The following is an 18,456-nucleotide window of genomic DNA, read 5'->3' as shown; positions in this document are numbered from 1 at the left end:
TCACCCGGCTGGCATGGCTCAGTGGTTGAGCATCGACCTGTGAACCAGGAGGTTGAGGTTTGATTCCCAGTCAGGGCACATGCCTGGGTTGCGGGCTCGATCCCCCAGTGTGGGGCATGCAGGAAGCAGCCAATAACCTTTGGTTTTGTTGTTTGTTTGAGATTGGAGCTATACTACATTTGTGAGCTGATAGGAATGATCCAGAAAGCAGAGGAGTTTTCTCAAAATAGGTAGATAGTTAGATTTAACCCAGGTTGAAGTCTCTGAAGTAGGAATGAGGAGGATTTTAGCTGCATCAGTCCAGATTGATTTAAAGGGAAAGAAGTTGAGAAAGGAACTATCTATAACAACCCTATGATTTCTTGGTCATGACCTTATCTGGGTCCTATTAATAAAAGAATGAATGTAGGAGAGTAAAGATAAAGAAACAAAGTTCAGCAAATTTCAGAGAAGAGGTCAAGAAACAATCTGAAGTGAATTTGTGAGATATAAAAAAACAAAGCATGGCTGACCAGAAAGGCTGATCTGGGAAATTTTGTTTATATATGTGTAGAAGTCAAGTAAATTCTTTGGTTGGGTTTGGGTTTTATGAGTTATTTATTTTGGATTAGTGTAAAAAAATTTAGACAATATAGAAGTACATAGGATAAAAAAATGAAAGTACACACACACATACTTTTTCATATACTACTCTCTAGGGGGAACCATTGTTAACAATTTGATGCATATCCTTACATATGTTTATATATGTATATACATATATATGTATATATGTATAATTACTTTACAAAAATAAAATCACATCCTATTCATACCATCCTGCAACCTGCTTTTTGTACTAACAATATGTATTTTGTATTTTTCCATCTCAATAAAAATAGCTCTACCTCCTTCTTTATTAAAAATATGAATAGGTAATACATGAACATGATATACTGTATAATAAGGACAATAGGATATATATAGAATCTCCCTCCAATCTTCTAGCAGTTTCTCCCCAGAGGCAGCCACTATTACCAGTTCCTTAAATGTCCTTCCACAGCTAGGCAATGTATAAACATAGATATGTTTGTATTTATGTAAATGGTAGCTTACCATACATGTTCTAGATCTTGCTTTTTAAATTTTAACTATATATCTTAGATCATTCCATATAGAGCTGTCTCATTCTTCTAAATGGCAACATTGTGTTCTATTATACCTTTATTTAATCAAATCCTACAGCTGTATATTTCTAACTTTTCACAAGTAGCTGAATGCAACCATACAGAGTAACAATTTAAAATTTCTTCAGAAAAAGGAAAATAAGGAACCAAAATATAGAAAGAAGGCCAAATGAAGGCATTTTAGATTGTAAAGAAGTATGGATTAAGACTAAGTTTGGGGCCTTGTTTGTTGGCATTAAAATAAATTATTGAGCCCTGGCTGGGTGGCTCAGATGGTTGGAGCATCACCCCAGGCACCAAATGTTTGCAGGTTTGATTGCAGGTTTGATTCCCTGTCAGGGCACATACCTAGGCTGTGGGTTTGATCCCTAGTGGGGCTGCATATGGGAGGCAACCGATCGATGTCTCTCTCTCTCTCTCTCTCATAAAAACAAACAAAAAACACATATCCTCCAGTAATGAAAATAAATAAATAAATAGCAATTTGAAATTCTAAGTGCTGATATTCTTATTTTTTAAAAGGAATTCTTTTTATTACTTTCAAAGATATGAACAATGAAGAGCTAGCCCCTCTCTGTTTTCAGTACCTAAACCCTCTTAACAATCTTGATGAAGCATTTTCTGAGACCAATTATTGAAAGTCTAGAAAGCCATTGTTTGGTTCATGAAAATATCTGTTTAAGAAACCATTCTCCTCCATTTGGTGTTTGGCAATGGCTGGTTATACAGGTACTCTGAATAAATTCATGTCGCTGGAATGATAAATCTATTAGGAAACTCCAAGGGGCGGGGGGAGTGAAGTTTTCCCCTCTATGTACACAATGCATTATTAATTGAATTGGCTAGAAAGTTTATATTTTGTGGTGGCTGGAGTCTTAAGGTGGGGTCCCCGTGTCAATTCTGTGACCTCTGGGTACATGATGTTTCATTACTCAATTCCTTTTGCTTCAATTTCCCACTAGAAAGACAGTGTCTGATGCCCCTGCCTCCTCCAGAGCCATACTGAGAGAAGCAGAAATGAAAATCCGTGCATGGCAGAGAGTACTCCAGGCAGGTACCGTCTTTGTAATCATGTTAGTGTGACACTGGCCACGTGATGCCTCACAGTGAGGCAGAGAGGTCTGTGTATCAGAATAACTGGAAAGATTTTTTAAACTACTCCTTGCCTTGCTCCTTTCTTCCATCACCAGCTGAGAATCATGACTAAAGAAAACTTTGGTGGCTGGTGCCATCAAGTAAGGGACATAAGTGTTGAGTTCTAAATAGTGGGAGATTAAAGTTAAGGGCTTTGGTTTCAGGGAGATCTGGGTTTAAATGTTGGCTCCATCCCCTTATTAACTAAATATATTATCTTATATAACTTACTTCACCTTTTAAAGTTTCAGTTTCCTCACCTGTAAAGCACCTGCCCTTAAGGTTGCTCTGTGTCTGCCACTTAGTGCTCAATAGTTTTGCCTTTGGTTCATTGGTAACCCTGACCTTAATGATCCATTCTGAACCATGGATTTAAGGCAATATTTGTCATCCTATGAATTTACCAATTATTTGTCTCCTAAATGATTAATAAATGTAGAATCCTTGTGAATATATATGCTTAAATATAGATTTTTAAGACTGTAAATACCACAAAGATTACCTTTAAAAAAATCTTAATTTTATGGATGGGGAAACTGAGGCTCAGAAAGGCAAGATATTTACTCAAAGTTGCAGGGAAGATATGTACAAGGATCAGCACTAGAGCCATATCTTCTGTCTCCAGTTCAGCACATTTTAGTTCTTGCTTCTCTCAAACCACACAGTTAATAAAAGTAAATATACTTCTGCCCTAGCTGGTTTGGCTCAGTGGATAGGGCATCGGCCTGCATACTGAAGGGTCCCAGGTTCGATTCCAGTCAAGGGCACATGCCTGGGTTGTGGGCCCAACTCCAATCCCCAGTAGGGGGCGTGCAGGAGACAGCCAATCAATTATTCTCATCATTGATGTTTCTATCTCTCTCCTTCTCCTTCCTCTCTGAAATCAATAAAAATATATTTTTAAAAAATAATAAAAATATAAAAATAATAAAAGTAAATATACTTCCTTACAGTGGTTCTCAACCTTCCTAATGCCGCAACCCTTTAATACAGGTCCTCATGTTGTGGTGACCCCCAACCATAAAATTATTTTCGTTGCTACTTCATAACTAATTTTGCTACTGTTATTAATCGTAATGTAAATATCTGATATGCTATATGTGTTTTCCGATGGTCGCGGCCCACAGGTTGAGAACCACTGCAAAAAGTCTATATAGAGAATGTTATTTCCTTTCTATGGGAAAATCATTGACATCATCACAGAAGACAAGAAAAATCCTGCGAGATGGCCCTCATCCAGCTAATAAAATAATTGGCACAGAAAGGGATAGAAAATATCCCCTATCGTGGCAGAGAAGGCAGCCAAAGACACAGGGACGATGCCTGACAGCCTGGATTCTAGGGTGCAGATAGAGACCCACACGGTGAGGGAAAAGGTGGTGAATTTCATATTTCTTACTGTGTCCCAAATCCGTTTCCCCAGACTGGTCCTGAGTTTTAAGCATCTATGCCTCCCTTAAGGACTCACAAATTTTCCAAAAGCTCCATGTATTTTTACACGGCTACTCCCTGTAATTCTTGACTCCTGTCCACGTAACTAATACAGACATTCGTGTATCTGCAGTGGACTGATATTGCCATTCCCCTGCCCTGGTGAACATGGATGTGCCCGGGCCCACATGGAATTCAGGAAGCAGAATGAGGGTGGTGACTAACACCATGAAACCTTACCCTCAAGTCAGCAAATGAAGGCTAGAGCTGTGCCTCTTAAAAACAGGACCCAAGGATCTTCTGGGCTCCCACCACAGGGCAGGGCACCGACCCTGATTGAAGAGCTGGACTACAAGTCTGATTCACAGGACCAAGTGGAGTAGAGGGGAGGTCACAGAACTGGAAGCACACCCAGTCCAGTTCTGGACACCTGCCCGTCTGCCCACGAATGACCACTGTGGAATCGAAGGCACGCGGACTGCGCCAAAAACTCAGCCTGAAGTCTCCATACACGGCCCAGCCCTGCAACCACAGCGGTCTCCATTCCAGCCCTGGCTACCATCCGGAAGGCATCTGTTGCCTCCCACTTGGCCTGCAGCTCTGTGGTCCCAGTATAACCCAGTGGTCATAAATCTCCATCTCTGCTAAATGTCACCCTACTTCTAACTCTAACTGACTGCAACTTGCCCTTTGGGAAAACAGCTTTACTCCTGAGTGCTCTCCGCTAAATGAGTGCCACCTTGTCTCTTTCCTCCACATCATCATTATAATTAATAAGCAACAATATCATCCCTGGTGGTTATGTTATTATTAGGTGTTAACTGGCCTTAGCATCATTATCTCATTAAGCCTTTCCACCTAAATTACTTTATCAGCTTCCCTCCGAAGGGGGTCTGGTCCTGTCTGGCTGAAAGGATTCCCCTGCATGAACACACGAAAGCACAAGGATAATCACGGGCATTTAGACCCGTTCCAGACATTAATCATCTTGAAAAATCAATCTTATTTCTACTACTAGGAATATATATGTTACATTGCTATCAATCCTCTCATCCAAGTGCTTAAAGCAATACTCAGAAGCTTTTTAACTCACTCATTTTTATGAGGAAAAAAGGTTGAGGGAATACATTCTAAAATATTTACTACAGTTAAAACTACCCCCCCCCCATCACTGCCCACATTTCCATTTGGATAAATTTTCTCCAGTTCTTTCAGTAAGAGGCTGAATTTCAACATTTTCATAGAAAAGGCTATGGACAGATTTGCTTGTTTAGTCCCCACTTCAGTGGTTCTAGATGCAATCTCTTCTTCAACTCCCCCCAATAGTGCCTATTAGCTTTCTTTCCTTTCATAGTGTGCATTTTATAATTTGGCCTTTTGTAAAGGGGAGAGGAGGACAGTTTTATTCACAGATGAATGGAGAACATAGACTAATGCATTTCTCTAGAAATGCTTTCCTTCCTGAAGACTTACTGCTTCCTCTGTTGTCCTCGCAATTTCATGTTGACCATGAACTCTTTTCATCTTGTCTTTCTTTATTTCTAGGTTGTACACATTTTCCAAAGGTTGGGAGACATTCTACCAGGAGTTCAGACTTGCCTCTTACAGGCATTAGTCATATTTTGCTTTCCATCCCCATTACCTCCCCGCTTCCTAGCCTTAATCATCGCCCATGTAATTCATCATTCATCCTCCCTTTCCCTAGTAATTTCCTATTTTTAAATGTCTTATTATCTCATATTTCTCATTACCCTCATTATCCTTCCAACTCTGTTGTTCATTTAATTTTCTCACAAACTGTGTAGTCTTATTTGGTTTGTGGCATTTGTTCCCCCTTCCTTGTCCCCAATCCATAAGTCATCTCTCCCCCCTCTTCTGCTTTCGGAGTTCCAAGTCCTTTTTTTTTTTCTGAAGGTGCAGGCATGGTTTGAAATGGTGATGAATCTTAATGTCCCCAGACTCTCTTCTTATTTATTTACTTAGGTTTTTTTATTTTATTTTTATTATTGACACTATTTGCCCACCTCCATCCAGCCCCCACACCCCCTTCCCTCTGGGTATGATCACACTGTTGTCTGTGTCTGTGTGTCAGGCATATATGTTATTTAGCTAATCCCTTCCCTTTCTTTCATCCAGTCACCCCTCTCCTCCTCTTTGACAACTGTCAGTTAATATTTAATAGCAATTTTCATTCCAAGGGGGAAATCATCATTCTCAAGTCTTCCCACAGAGGCAATCAAATATACGAGGTCTTTCTTCTAGTTAATTTGGGATACAAATCTCAAGTGAAAGACTTCACAGTTGGATGGTGTACATTCTTCCTTCCTTTAGCAACTGAGCCATGGCCAAAAACACATAGTAGACACTATGAATTTATGTCATTTGAACCTTTTCTCTCAGGGATTTAAAGTAAATCCCTAAATGCAAATCTTGCTGCCATCAAACTTTCTGGCAATGCTCAGCCTCTTTTCCTAGAAGAGCATGATGGTTGTTTTTTTAATGTTTTGTTTGTGTTTTGTTTTGGAAACTCCGCGGGCTTCAGGACCTTCTTTCTTTTCTTTTGATCTTCCTTTCCTCCTCCTGAAATCTCAGGATAAATGATTTTAGCATCTCTAGAGACACTTCCCTTTATTTTGTCTATGTTAGGATCCTTCCTCATCTCATCTCTTTCCAATGATGCCTTCCTAGTTCAATTGATAGGGACCAATTCCCATTTTTGCTGTCTCACCTTTGTATTCTCCCTCGCTTGCCCACCATCACTTTTACTCCACACATACACTCTATTTCTGGCCCTGACCAAGTTCAGCAGTTTGTGTGGCTGCTGCAATTCTCAGCGTGTCTCCCAGGTCAAGAGGGTGGCCTTCTTGTTCCCACAGTGCCCTTCATTGTGGGCAAAGGAAATGTTGGCATCGTGGTGCTGGCAAAGGCAAAGCATCATGATCACCGACTTTGTTAGTGATGACACCAAGGCAATCGAGGTAAACACGTTGACCCAGGGACAGCTCATTACTACGCCATGATTAAAGGAAAAATTGGGGTAATTTCTCAAACTTGAACTAGCTGCCTATTGTCTTTCTCTGGAGTTCTATGTTCACTTTTCAAAGCTTATTGATTTTCCTATTCCATCATAGGTATATGATGTCTTACACCAGAAAAATTTTAGTAAATTGAAACCACTAAAACCTAACATTCATTTTCATGTGATTATGACTGTACTCTCATTCTAAGCTAGCCAAAGTTTTACATTGCCTGTACAGTGGGAAAGCCCACTATGTTTCTTTGAAAAGAATCAGGTTCCTCTGCGTTAATCCTTTCATATGGGACCCTTTTTTTCTACAATATGACCCTTTTCCCCCTCACTATTATAATTCACACACAATTTCTCTGGAGGGTATGATATAGTCTAATTTTCTTCATTATTCAATTTGGATCCTGTTAAGTGAGACAGGCATTCATGACAAGAAAGAACATTTAAATTTTGGCTAATAAGTTCATTAGTATTCAGAAAGCTTTGTGCCCCTCATATTTAATAAATCTTTCCATTACAGAGTAAGAAATTGCAAAATAGTCAAACAAATTAGCAGTGGGGGCACCAAGAGAGCACATCCATCCCTGATTCAGAGATGTCTTCGTTTATCAGTTTTCTGTCAATCAGTAAAACAAGAAAGATGAAACATGCAATTATATACAAGGAGACAGGACTCCTAACTCTTTCACCCGAGCTGAAGCAGAAGAGTTTTAATTGCTTTGAAAAATGAGATTTTTGTTTTCTCTCAAGAGGGACGGAGAAAACAAATGTAAATCGCCTTGAGTCGATGGCTGGAGCTGCAGGACTTGACTATGCAAAGCAGAGGTGGGAAGGCCAGTCCATCATCTGTCCTCTGTCTTCACAATGGCCAATGTCCAGATATTTGGAAATACGAGATGGTTGACAACGTTCCCTCTTCTGCTGCAGCTCCTTCAGCACGTAAGAAAAAAAAGTTCCCTTTTCATTGCAATGTTTAGAGTCATATAGATTTACTGATACTGTTTCTGCTTAATGGGAGTAACACTGCACTAAGGTATTTGAATATGCTGTCATTTATTCTGGGATCAATTTTTCATTTATTTGAGTTACTAGGCCCTTTGTTTCTCTCCTAAGTCCTGGCAGCCATCCAATCTTATGAACTTTACACTATTTTTAGCATATTTACAAGAAGGAAAGTAAGGACCAGGAGAAGAGATGAAGCACTAATCAATCCATTTATTAATGTTGCACATGTGCAAAGAATGAAAGCAAAAGAGAAAATTAAAGCTGTTGGCTATGGAGAGTTATAGGCATTAACCAGAGGTATCCATACACTCCTTGACCTCAAATGGGAAGTGAAATTGAGAGTCAAAAGTAATTAATTCCACCATTTAAGCCAGCCATTGAAGTCTCTAAAACTATTTCCCAGGGTAAAATTCTCAAACCAAACAGTTTGTGTTAGCAATTATAATTAAGAGATTTCATAGATTTATTTTTCTATAAACTTGCTGCACTTAGAGATATATGTCAAATAGAATTGTTAATGATGGAAGAAACAAAAATGAGAAGTCGTTTACATGGGATTCACGTTGGGGTAAGAATTGATAGCAATATCTTTTTGTCTGATTACTGTTGGGGGTTTTTTCATTTTAAAGAGGCCACCAGCCATAATGGATACATGAAGCACAATATGTATGAAAGATGTTTATTTATTGAGAGGGGTTTTTTTAAGTTTAGATTCTCCCCACCTGGGCAGAAATGGGGTGCAGGAGATGGGATAGAGAGTAGCCATCACTGTATGGAAGACTGTCCCTCCACAGATGTATATCCCTAGAAGTAAAAGACTGTCTCTTCCTTTTATCTGGACCTAGATCTCTTCATGGTGACCCTGGGCCTAAGGCATCTCAAAATAGTTTGAGTGGAATGAGGCATCCGTCTGTAGCTCATTACCCTGGGAGTACCACCAGCTCACCCCCTTGGGTCATGGCTGATTCTCACTGAAAGGAAGGCCAGCAAGTGAAAGGAAGAAGGATTGTGTCCCCTCTCCTATGAAAGCTTCTGGAGTATAGGAAAATGTCAGGTTTCCTTGGATCTGCAAACCTATCATACACCTGGTACAGAGCACATGGTATATGCTTAGTAGAAATGTGATGAAGGAAAGGAGAGGAAGAAAGGCAGGGGTAGAAGAAAGGATGAAGGAGGGAATGAAGCTGCTATGGGCTCTACAGGGTATGTTTTAGATTAGAACCTTCTCAACTCCAAAGGGGAAAGGCAGACTCATTATATCCTACAAGGTTAATAAACAGCCAAAAAAAAAAAAAAAAAAAAAGCCTGTCAAGTGCAGATCTACTTGACCTGGCAGCTTAGGAACAGGAGTTAGAAACAGTTGGCAACCACAAATTGTCCAGTAGTCTGGGGCCTGGTGTTAACATTTTTAGAGCTTGAAGGGGTCTTGGAGTCACCCAAGAAGCCTCTTAGTGGATTGTGATGTGACTTGCCCACAATCACATAGCTTGTTAGCATTAGAATAAAGACTAAAACCTGGGTCTCAAATTTTCCAGCCCAACATTTCTCACACTGCAGTTTTCCTACATAAAACATGATAGCTGGTCTGTGAATTCTGTCCCTTCTTATTTCCCTCCCCAGGAGCATTTTCCTAACCTGAGCCCCTTCCCTTGACACCATGAGACTTTATACTGCTTGCTAGGGAAACAGTCCACGCTGGTTCACAGAGCATTACTAGAATGCAGCTTATATGTCTTATAATAGCATGGCTTCTAGGCATGACTAATTGGAAACCGGGGCTCAAAAATATATTTCTGGCCACTTGTTTGCTGTGGCCACTGCTCTTCACATTTAAGAGAAAGCAAAAATGTAAGTTTCATGAGATAGGAACCTTGTCTATCTTGCTCCTAGGTCTCCACAGTGTCCAGCTGTTATTTAACTACTTGTTGAATTATTGAACATGACTACCAGTTTCATAATTCAAGATTCCAAGAACATTTCTTGATGTCCTCATTTACAAATAGCCAGCAATATCACTCTTAAGCCAAACTCTACATGGTGTCGCCAACGATCTAATTAATTCAACACAGGGTCTGATCTCCCAACCCTTCGGCAAAGAGTTCAAGCTTCATTTGACTTGATCTTCTCTGTTAACAACTCTCACCCCCAAGTGAATGAAAAGACATTAAGGGCTAACATCCTAGAACTGAAATATAGGAAGTTTATGACTCTTCATTTTCAAATCCTGGAGTGCAGAACAGAGACATGTAGGCTAATAAATTGGTCTCCTTCAAACCACTACTTACTGGGTCTTTGCTAGAGGACCTGCTGAGCTCTGCATGGGGGAGAACCAAGCAGAAGGACCACTAAGGTAGTCTGCCTACCGCCATGGTTACAAACAGTCCAGCTGGGGCTCCCAATTTTTATATCCCAGTAGGAAAAAACAGGAGCCCTGCAGTAAATCATCCCCACTCTCCTCTATATTCTTATTACTCCCTTCTTCCCACCCCTAAGGAATTCATTAAACCATTCCTTCCAGCCCTAAAAGAAGTGCTGGTATTATTTCCATCTCTGTATTCCATGGATGTGTTAGCGCACTATGGACATTTCCGTGCCCTTATCAGTTAGTTCTCCAAGCAGTTGTTCAGCTGGTCTGTCTTTAATCTGACCCCATTGGCAGCCATTACTTGAATGAAGAAGGCAATTTAGTTGAAACTGCAGTTGCTGTTCTTTTCTCAGGGGTAGGTAGCCCATCCCCGAGGTCTTCTTGCTGATGGTGTCCAGGGGCCAGGTTTCAAGAAGCTCAGTGGCAGCCGTGCGAAGCAATATAGGAAAAGGCCATGCTCCTCCAAAGGAGTGGGTTTTCTTTCTGTCTCAGCAACTGTAAAATTATAAATCAAAGATTATAAAGTTAAGCCATGGCTCAAGTGAGGATCTTGGTAAATACGCGGCTTAAAGAAAACTCGATGACGGATTCATTGGCATCTACACGAAGTCTGTGGTTTTCCAGACAATGCAGTGGAGACTTGGGAACACAGAAAGCATGCCTGAGGATTCCCCACTCCTGCATTTGCTTTGCTGTCCCAAAGAAAGAGAAAAAAGGTGTAATTGTAATTGCATACAATTAAATCTGCATGCAGAAAAGATGTAAAATGAGTGGGCCAGGGAGAAAAGGAAAGACCATCCCAAAACAGCCTCTGCTTCCTCACAGTGCTTCACAGGGCTGGCCTGAGTGGGAGCTAAGTAAATAATTACTTTTGGAGAAAAACATGGATTTAAGATCCTATGAAATGTTAAAAGCACAGTGACCCATGCCTTACCCAGTTCCTGGGCGACCAAAATGACTGTTTCCTAAAGTCATTAACAAAATAACACAATGGTCCAGATGAAGCCTCACTAGTTTAGGGCATTTCTTCCAAAAGCACCATGGGAAATGTGTTATAGCACCATTGCCAAGGTGCCAGGCGAAACCACCAAATCAGTGACTGGCTTCCACCCCCTTCCTTGATGTGCCCTCTGTCCTTTCCTCAGGCTCCAGGAACCCAGTGTACATGTGTTGTTATCCACCCACTCAAGTTTCTTTAATTCAGAATACCAGTTAAACTGAAAGTCTTCCAATAGCTAGATTTACTCAAATCCTAGAGTATTAACAGTTGGTGGCTTTAACATGCCCATGGGATATTTGCAATTTAAAAATGGAGCTCATATACATGAAACTCTTTAACTACTGGAATATGGGAAGAAGAGAGAGGAGGGGTTAAGTGAGCAAGGAAAGAGGAGGGGCTTCCCATGCTTGTTTAATCTCATGACCAATCCACACCAACTACCAAACCTCTGAACAGTGGGCTTCAGCAACTTTGCCTCCAATGACATTACAAAGCTGCTAACTTGGGACTGAGATAGTAGTTATATCCTCAGAGCACCCAAAAAGGAGGAGCCTCTACATGTGAGCCTGTAGAAAAGGCACCTACAGATATCAGTGATCTTGTCTGCATTCCAGTATCTAACCCTGTTCCAAATCTCTCACTTTACAAAGAAGCAGACTGAAAAGCGAGTGGCCTACCTAGTGAAACACTGGGACTGACTAAAATGTAAGGCCAAGACTGAGCCTAGGTCTCCCAAATCCCAGTCCACAGCCCTGCCCAGGTAAGTCCCCATGAGCACAACACATTGTCTTTGCTCCAGACACAGACAGGAAGATCATGTTCTTCAAACTCTAGAGCGGTATTTGGGTAGTATCTGAGTAGTAATTTCCATTTCTAGACAACAATCTGGTTCAGTGGGTCTAAGAGCAGTATTTGGGTAGTATGAGTAACGATTTCCCCTTTCTGGACAACAATCTGGCTCATTAAGTCCAGGGAGACGCAGGAATGTTAGCTCATTCCCTAGGGGATTCTGATCAGTGAGTGTAGGAACCACCCCTACGTGCTTCACGTGTTGTTCCTCTACCTATCAGCACCATGCAGCCAGTTGAAGGTCCCCCTGAGGGACTGCTTGGAACATCTACTGGAGCCTAAAGATCAAAAGGCTGTGACCATTGGTGCACAAGTCAGATCCCTGAAGGCAAACCAGAGCCTCAAACAAAGAATGATTAAAATGCACAAGAAAGATTTCCTCTTAGGCCCTGTTGACCTTAATGACTTTGTGGCTAGCAATATCCCAGCAATACCCTCCAGGTTCCTGTATAATCAATCTTCCAACACAGTGCTGAGCCCCTACTTTGAGTAAGACTGTACCCAGGGCTGAGATGGACAAAGCAAAGTAAGGCCTGGTTGTAAACAATCTATTAGGGAGATTAGACATGTATACTAAAGAAGAGTATCAACATGACAGAGCAGTGTCCTTGAAGATGGAACACAACACCACAGCTCAGTGTCATACAGGCATGTCCCATGCAATTAAATGATTTCCATACCCATTGCCTGGCAGAATCTTGTAGCAGATCCTACCGCCCCGAGATGCTGATTCAGTGAGCCCGAGGAAGAGCACAGAACCTGTATTTTTAACCAACTCCAGGTGAATCCACAAATGGACTTTTAAGATTCTTATAGTATTTTTTAAGGCTGAGCTGAGAAAAATCCACAGGAATTAAGATGTTGTATTGTATATTCATGGTTTGCAGCCCCTCAGCATTCCCGGCTACTCAACTTGGCCCCTGAAACCCAGGTCTGTTTGGTTTTGTTCCTCTGAGGTCAATCTTGGCCGATGCTAGCTTCCTACTTTTTATTTCCTACGTAGGGCCTCCTTCATCTTCCCAGTAGGAATTTGTTTTCTGGAAAAGAGTGCAGCTTTATTCTTCAGGGAAACAGGCTAAAGCCCATGTATAGCTATCTATTATATGATTCTATTTATATAAAATGTCTAGAATAGGCAAATCCATAGAAACAGAAAGCAGATTAGCGGTTGCCAAGGGCTGGAGGGTAGATCTGAGAGATGACAGCTAAAGAGTCTTTTGGAGGAATGACAGAAATGTTCTGGAATTAGATAGTTGTGATGATTGCACAACTTTGTGAATATGTTAAAAACCACTGTATTGTACATTCTAAGAGGGTGAATTTCATGGTATGTGAGTTATATCTCAATTTTTGAAAAGCCTGTATCAATGTGCAAGCACCACATAGCACATACGGGGGGGTGACCTGGCTCCTGAGTCCTCAACAGAGGCAAAATTTTGCCAGGACAGCTGGTGACAATAATAGCTACCATCTACTGCCTATTTACTATGTGGCAGACACCCATACTACACACAGTATACATGGTTATCTCAGATGATACATCATAACCAAAGATGCAGATACTAGTGTTTTACTAGTAAGTCTTATCATTAATATTTTTACAGATGGTAAAATGAAAACATAGTGAGATTAAATAACTTGACCAAGCTCATAGCTAGTAAGTGGCAAAATTGAAAGCTAGAGAGGTATGGTTAAATAGGTGCCTAAAGACTCTGCCCAAAACCATGCCCTTCATGGATCTGATATTCCCACCATTAGATTTGGCAGAATAATAGTAATAGTGATAAAAATGTAGCTAAGATTTATTTAATGTTTTCTATGTTCCTATCCCTTTACTAAATTCTCTACAAAGATCATCTCATAAAAACTCTGTGAGGTACACACTATTGTCACTCCCAATTTACAGAAATGAAAAGTGAGGCAGAGAGAATGCTTAAATAACTTTCCCAAAGCCACATTGCTAGTAAGTGATGGGGTCAGGATTTGAACACAGACCCTTAGTGTTAAGCCACTTTGTCAGAGATCCAAACTCAGATACCTACAGGGGCCAGGAGTATGAAAGCATGAAGTGGGCCCCATATATTTCCTGAAATGCAAAACAGCAACTTCCCATCTTTTCTTTATCTATGAAATGGGGTATAATTTTCTCTTAATACTATAAGGCCAAACAAAGCACAAGAGCAATGATAAATAGCAAATGATACTTTGCTTCAATGTTGGGGATACAAATGGGTGTGGCAGAAACTGTGGCAAATTGGAGAAGAGCCCACTTAATCTAAAGGGGCAGCCACCATTCAATGCCAACCCTCTGTTATCAAGTGGGGACATGGTGCAGTATTGCCATATTTTCTGAAATAAACTAGAAAAACAGATTTTTACATGAAATCTTTCAGTTTTTAAAAAATGGCAAAGAATTGTACAAACTAGATTGGGCCTGTAGAAGTCACTCTTGACCTCTGTATATAGTAAAACACCTCCCCAAGCAGTTCTATGCGACTGGAATTTAGGACTGGGGTAAGAACGTGACAGAGTGAGTCTGGAATGATGAGGAAGATACTTGTTGCACTAAAGAAGATAAATATTAGTCTACAAGTCAGGGAAAGCAAAAGCTCTGTTATTTTATTTTAAGAACAGGAAGGTGCTCTGGCCAGGTAGCTCAGTTGGTTGTGGTATTGTCCAATACACCAAAAGGTTGGGGATTTGGTTCCCAGACAGGAAGCATGTGGGAGGCAACTGGTTGAGGTTTCTCTCATACCAATCGCTCCCTCTCTCTCCCTCTCTTCTTCTCTCCCTCTCTATCTCCCTCTCCCTTCCTCCTTTTCTCTCAAAATCAATAAAAACATATCCTTGGGTGAGAATTTTTTTAAAAAGAAGAGGAAGGCATCAGAAAGACATCTCTGAGAACACTGTGAAGTGTGAAATAGCTGGGAGAGAGAACTGAGGCAGTGAGAAGTGGGAGGTCATTGCAATAGTCAACCCTACACAAGGCAATGGCCATGGAGGCAAGAGAATAGACTTAAATCAACTAATAGCAAAGACCTTCCTTAATAAATAATAGATTTGCCTTTATCAAAAGAGTGTATAGATACACTGTATTATACTAGCATACCCATAGCATCACTTGATAAAGAAAAGACCATTATCATGAAGAGGGAGACATTAGCAAATGTGAGAAGAAAGCCATGAGAGAAATTAGAGAGGAGTTTCTGGATACAACTTGTTTGCGGTTGGGTTTGGCATGTAAAAAGGAAAGAAAATGTTCATGGCTGGGAAGGAAACAACTTGAAAATTGCCTAAGAAAACAAAAAGTAAATGAGAGAAATAAAAAGAACACATTAAGAAGAAATATAGGAGACCAGCAGAGGAAAAATAATTAGGCAATGAAGAGCAGTGAAGGTCCCTAACATCCAGATTTAATGCAGATGAGAGAAATCAGTGAAGGCATTTGCAAAGAATGTCATAATGAAGGCACCAAGGAGATGACTTCAACAGAGATAGAACTCAAGAATAGAGACCACAATGGACATACTTATAAGGAGTAGAAGAAAAAGAGGGCCAAAATATGGGAATGAATTTTAGCTATTGGAAACCAATGGGAATAGATGAGTTTTAGAGATGTCAGAAAGGAAAATATGACATGATTTTGGAATAGTCCCAGAGTGAAAATAAGGTCTAGTCTGTAACAAAATACAAAGTCCCTCTCCACTAGTGCTTAAGAAAGAGCCTTGAGGTTAGCCAAGGATAATACCAGTGTTGCATTCCGAGGGTGTGAAGAGGAGAATACAGTTACCAGAAAATTCCCAAAGGGAAGGGAGCAAAGATTTTTGTCCTTACCAAGCTTGATTTTCATTGGTTATAACATTGCCCAGCCTGTTATAGACTTTTCCACAGAACCAACTTCTTCAGAGGTAACCTTGTAATGGCCGAGAACATTCTGGGAGAACTGTAGGAGTCACAAAGGCAGAAGAGGGGAAAGGAGGAACCTGTGCCATACACAATCCAGGGATAAAGAGGACCAACAACAGTAACAAAAGATCTTATTTAAGAGCATGAAGTTGTACATTAAAGGAGAAGAAATACAAGTATGGAGGAAGGAGTATTACTGATAGCAATAGGGACAATCATTTAAATGTATGTCAGGAAATACCTGGCAGCTTAATACAGTATTATAAGTTTGATATCAGATAAGCCATGTTACTCCATTTTGCAGAATAAAGTGTGTGGGGGTATGTAAAATAGTTACTTGCTAAAAGTCACATAGATAGTAAGTTTTAGAGCTAAGTCTTAGTGGATTCTCCAGCTTATGCATTTTCCACTATACCACACTGACTACAGGCCATCTTCCACCTGGATTACTGCAAAAGCCTTCCTAAGTGGTATATCTCTCACCCTTTCCATCCCCCATTTAATATGTAGCTCAAGAAATATTCTGAAATGCAAATTTCACATTAGCACATACCCTCGCATATCATAGGTGCTAAACACATATGTTTTGAAATGAATGAATATATATGATAGGGCAAGGACTGTCACTGGTTACTAAGTGGAACTATATCAGATGCCAAACCCATAACTGGTCCCAAAGCCCCTATTCTTGGTACCTACAATTTACATCCAGTCCATTGCTATAGATTCTCTTCTTCGACATTCCAAAAAATTCACCAACATTTTATTGAACATATGTTCTATGTGCTTCCTGTGCTCAGAGCTATAAAGAATTCCATGAATAAGATTCAGTTCTTGCCCTAAAAAAGCTTATAGTCTAGTGGAGGAGCCTTCATTTTGCCAACATATTGAAACTCACATTCTCTTTAATTCCTTTCAGGACTAAGCTGACAAGCAATTCCAGACAGGTTAAGTATTTGGTAATTGCCAATTGACTATCACTTATACCTATAGGACTAGACTGGGTCTTGAGAGCTGAAGTCAAATTTTATTCTTCATTATCATCCTACTGGTTAACATAGTACCTGGTATATAATAACAGGTTTAAAATGAATTAAAGAATAAATGAATGAATGAACAAGCAAACAAGTCAAGTTTTGTAATAAAGCTTTGGAATATGAGTCAGAATCTCAGCAGGAATTCTCCGTCACTATACAGATAAATGACTTGGTGATAAGTGCCCTAAGGAAGAACCAGCCCCGTAGACACATATTTGCCAGGCTGCAAAGTTAGTGGAGCATGGGGACAGGAAAAAAGAGAGGCAGGGTAGGATTTTAGATGGTTTTTCCAGTGTTGGTCCAGGTTCTTTCATGCGTCCTCAGGTTTAGAGAGGAGTCGCTGTGAGGCAGTCCACCCACATGGAATGTTGAGATGGCTTGGCCTGGCCTCCTACAGCCCTAAACCTGCTCAATGAAGCAGACCATAGAGGGAAGTCAATAGATAAATAGGTAGATGGATCATAGTACTCACCACACATTTTCACAACCTGGTAAGAAAACCCTCTGATGACATATTATTTAAAGTGTATTTTTTGAGGAACCAAGATGGCGGCATAGGTAAACACCTGAACTTGCTGCCTCGCACAACCACATCAAAACTACAACTAAAAGACAAAACGGATATCATCCAGAACCACGAAAAAGCTGACTGAGTGGAAGTCTGACAACTAGAGGGAAAGAGAAAAGCGCATCTAGACTGGTAGGAGGTACAGAGGTGCGGAAGAGTGAAGGTACAGAGGCGCGCGAAATGGGCTGGCAACTGGGTATGCTGTGGTCTTTTTCAATCGAGAGGGAGATACAGACTCCCGACTGCTCTGAATTCCAGTTCCGGGCGAGACTCTGGGGACCCAGACTCATACGGGGAGAAAATGGACTGTCTGGCATCGGGCTGGAACAGGAGGGCAGCTTTCTCTCAGAGGTGCTCGCAGCATTCATTGTTCCTTCACGGGGCCGCAGAACACAGAGACCCAGGGACCTATGGGGCAGGGCCAACAGGCAACCATTGCTGTTTACACTGCCCTGTGATTCCCTGAGACCCGCCCCACCCAATTTACAACCCCACCCAAGCTGTGTGCAGAGGCTTTTGCATACGAATGGCCTGGCCTTTTGCAATCTAAAACCTAACAAATTGCAGCTGGGTCAAAGAACCCCAGAGCTTCCAAAAGAAGGCCTAGGGCTTGTCAGCATCCTGCATTGCTTCACAGCTGTGCCTCATCTGGGCACCTCCAAACACCAAACAAAGAGGAGGAATCTGCATCTCTCTCTGTAGCTCCTGCTGGGTGGCCTCAGGCAGTGGCTGACTTTGAACCTCCTTGGAGATCCAAGAGCCAGTGTACCCAGTGGTCAGAGGGAGACCACACCAGATTACAACCCTTCACATCCATAAGAGACACACTCAGGGGGCAGACTCAGTGAGCACCAAAGCCCCACTGAAGCAAGTCCTGCCCCATAAGGGTGTTTCCAGCACAGCAGTTCTCCCATTGTAGACACAACTGGTCCTCACAGCCAATTGGTCTGGAGGTCAATTCCTCCCA

The 18,456-nt window shown here is 41.0% G+C and overlaps 3 long non-coding RNA genes across 4 annotated transcripts in view; 1 reads left to right on the top strand and 2 right to left on the bottom strand.

Annotated features, from left to right (window-relative positions):
- LOC106727786 overlaps positions 1-1,954 on the bottom strand; it is a 9,610-nt gene extending 7,656 nt beyond the window's left edge. Inside the window, exon 1 of the long non-coding RNA XR_001364040.1 lies at positions 1,945-1,954. This is a non-coding gene — a long non-coding RNA (uncharacterized LOC106727786). The remainder of the gene's footprint in view (positions 1-1,944) is intronic.
- Positions 1,955-7,643: 5,689 nt separating this feature from the next.
- LOC102247288 overlaps positions 7,644-18,456 on the top strand; it is a 17,676-nt gene continuing 6,863 nt past the window's right edge. Inside the window, exon 1 of the long non-coding RNA XR_314176.2 lies at positions 7,644-7,698. This is a non-coding gene — a long non-coding RNA (uncharacterized LOC102247288). The remainder of the gene's footprint in view (positions 7,699-18,456) is intronic.
- The window catches only part of LOC106727788, a 39,910-nt gene continuing 29,408 nt past the window's right edge, over positions 7,955-18,456 (bottom strand). For both annotated transcript variants that reach the window (XR_001364043.1, XR_001364042.1), the window contains exon 2: positions 7,955-10,624. This is a non-coding gene — a long non-coding RNA (uncharacterized LOC106727788). The remainder of the gene's footprint in view (positions 10,625-18,456) is intronic.

This window comes from Myotis brandtii, unplaced genomic scaffold (assembly GCF_000412655.1).
Source record: "Myotis brandtii unplaced genomic scaffold, ASM41265v1 scaffold48, whole genome shotgun sequence".
Classification (NCBI taxonomy): domain Eukaryota; kingdom Metazoa; phylum Chordata; class Mammalia; order Chiroptera; family Vespertilionidae; genus Myotis; species Myotis brandtii.
This window is presented reverse-complemented; position numbering and strand designations above follow the sequence as displayed.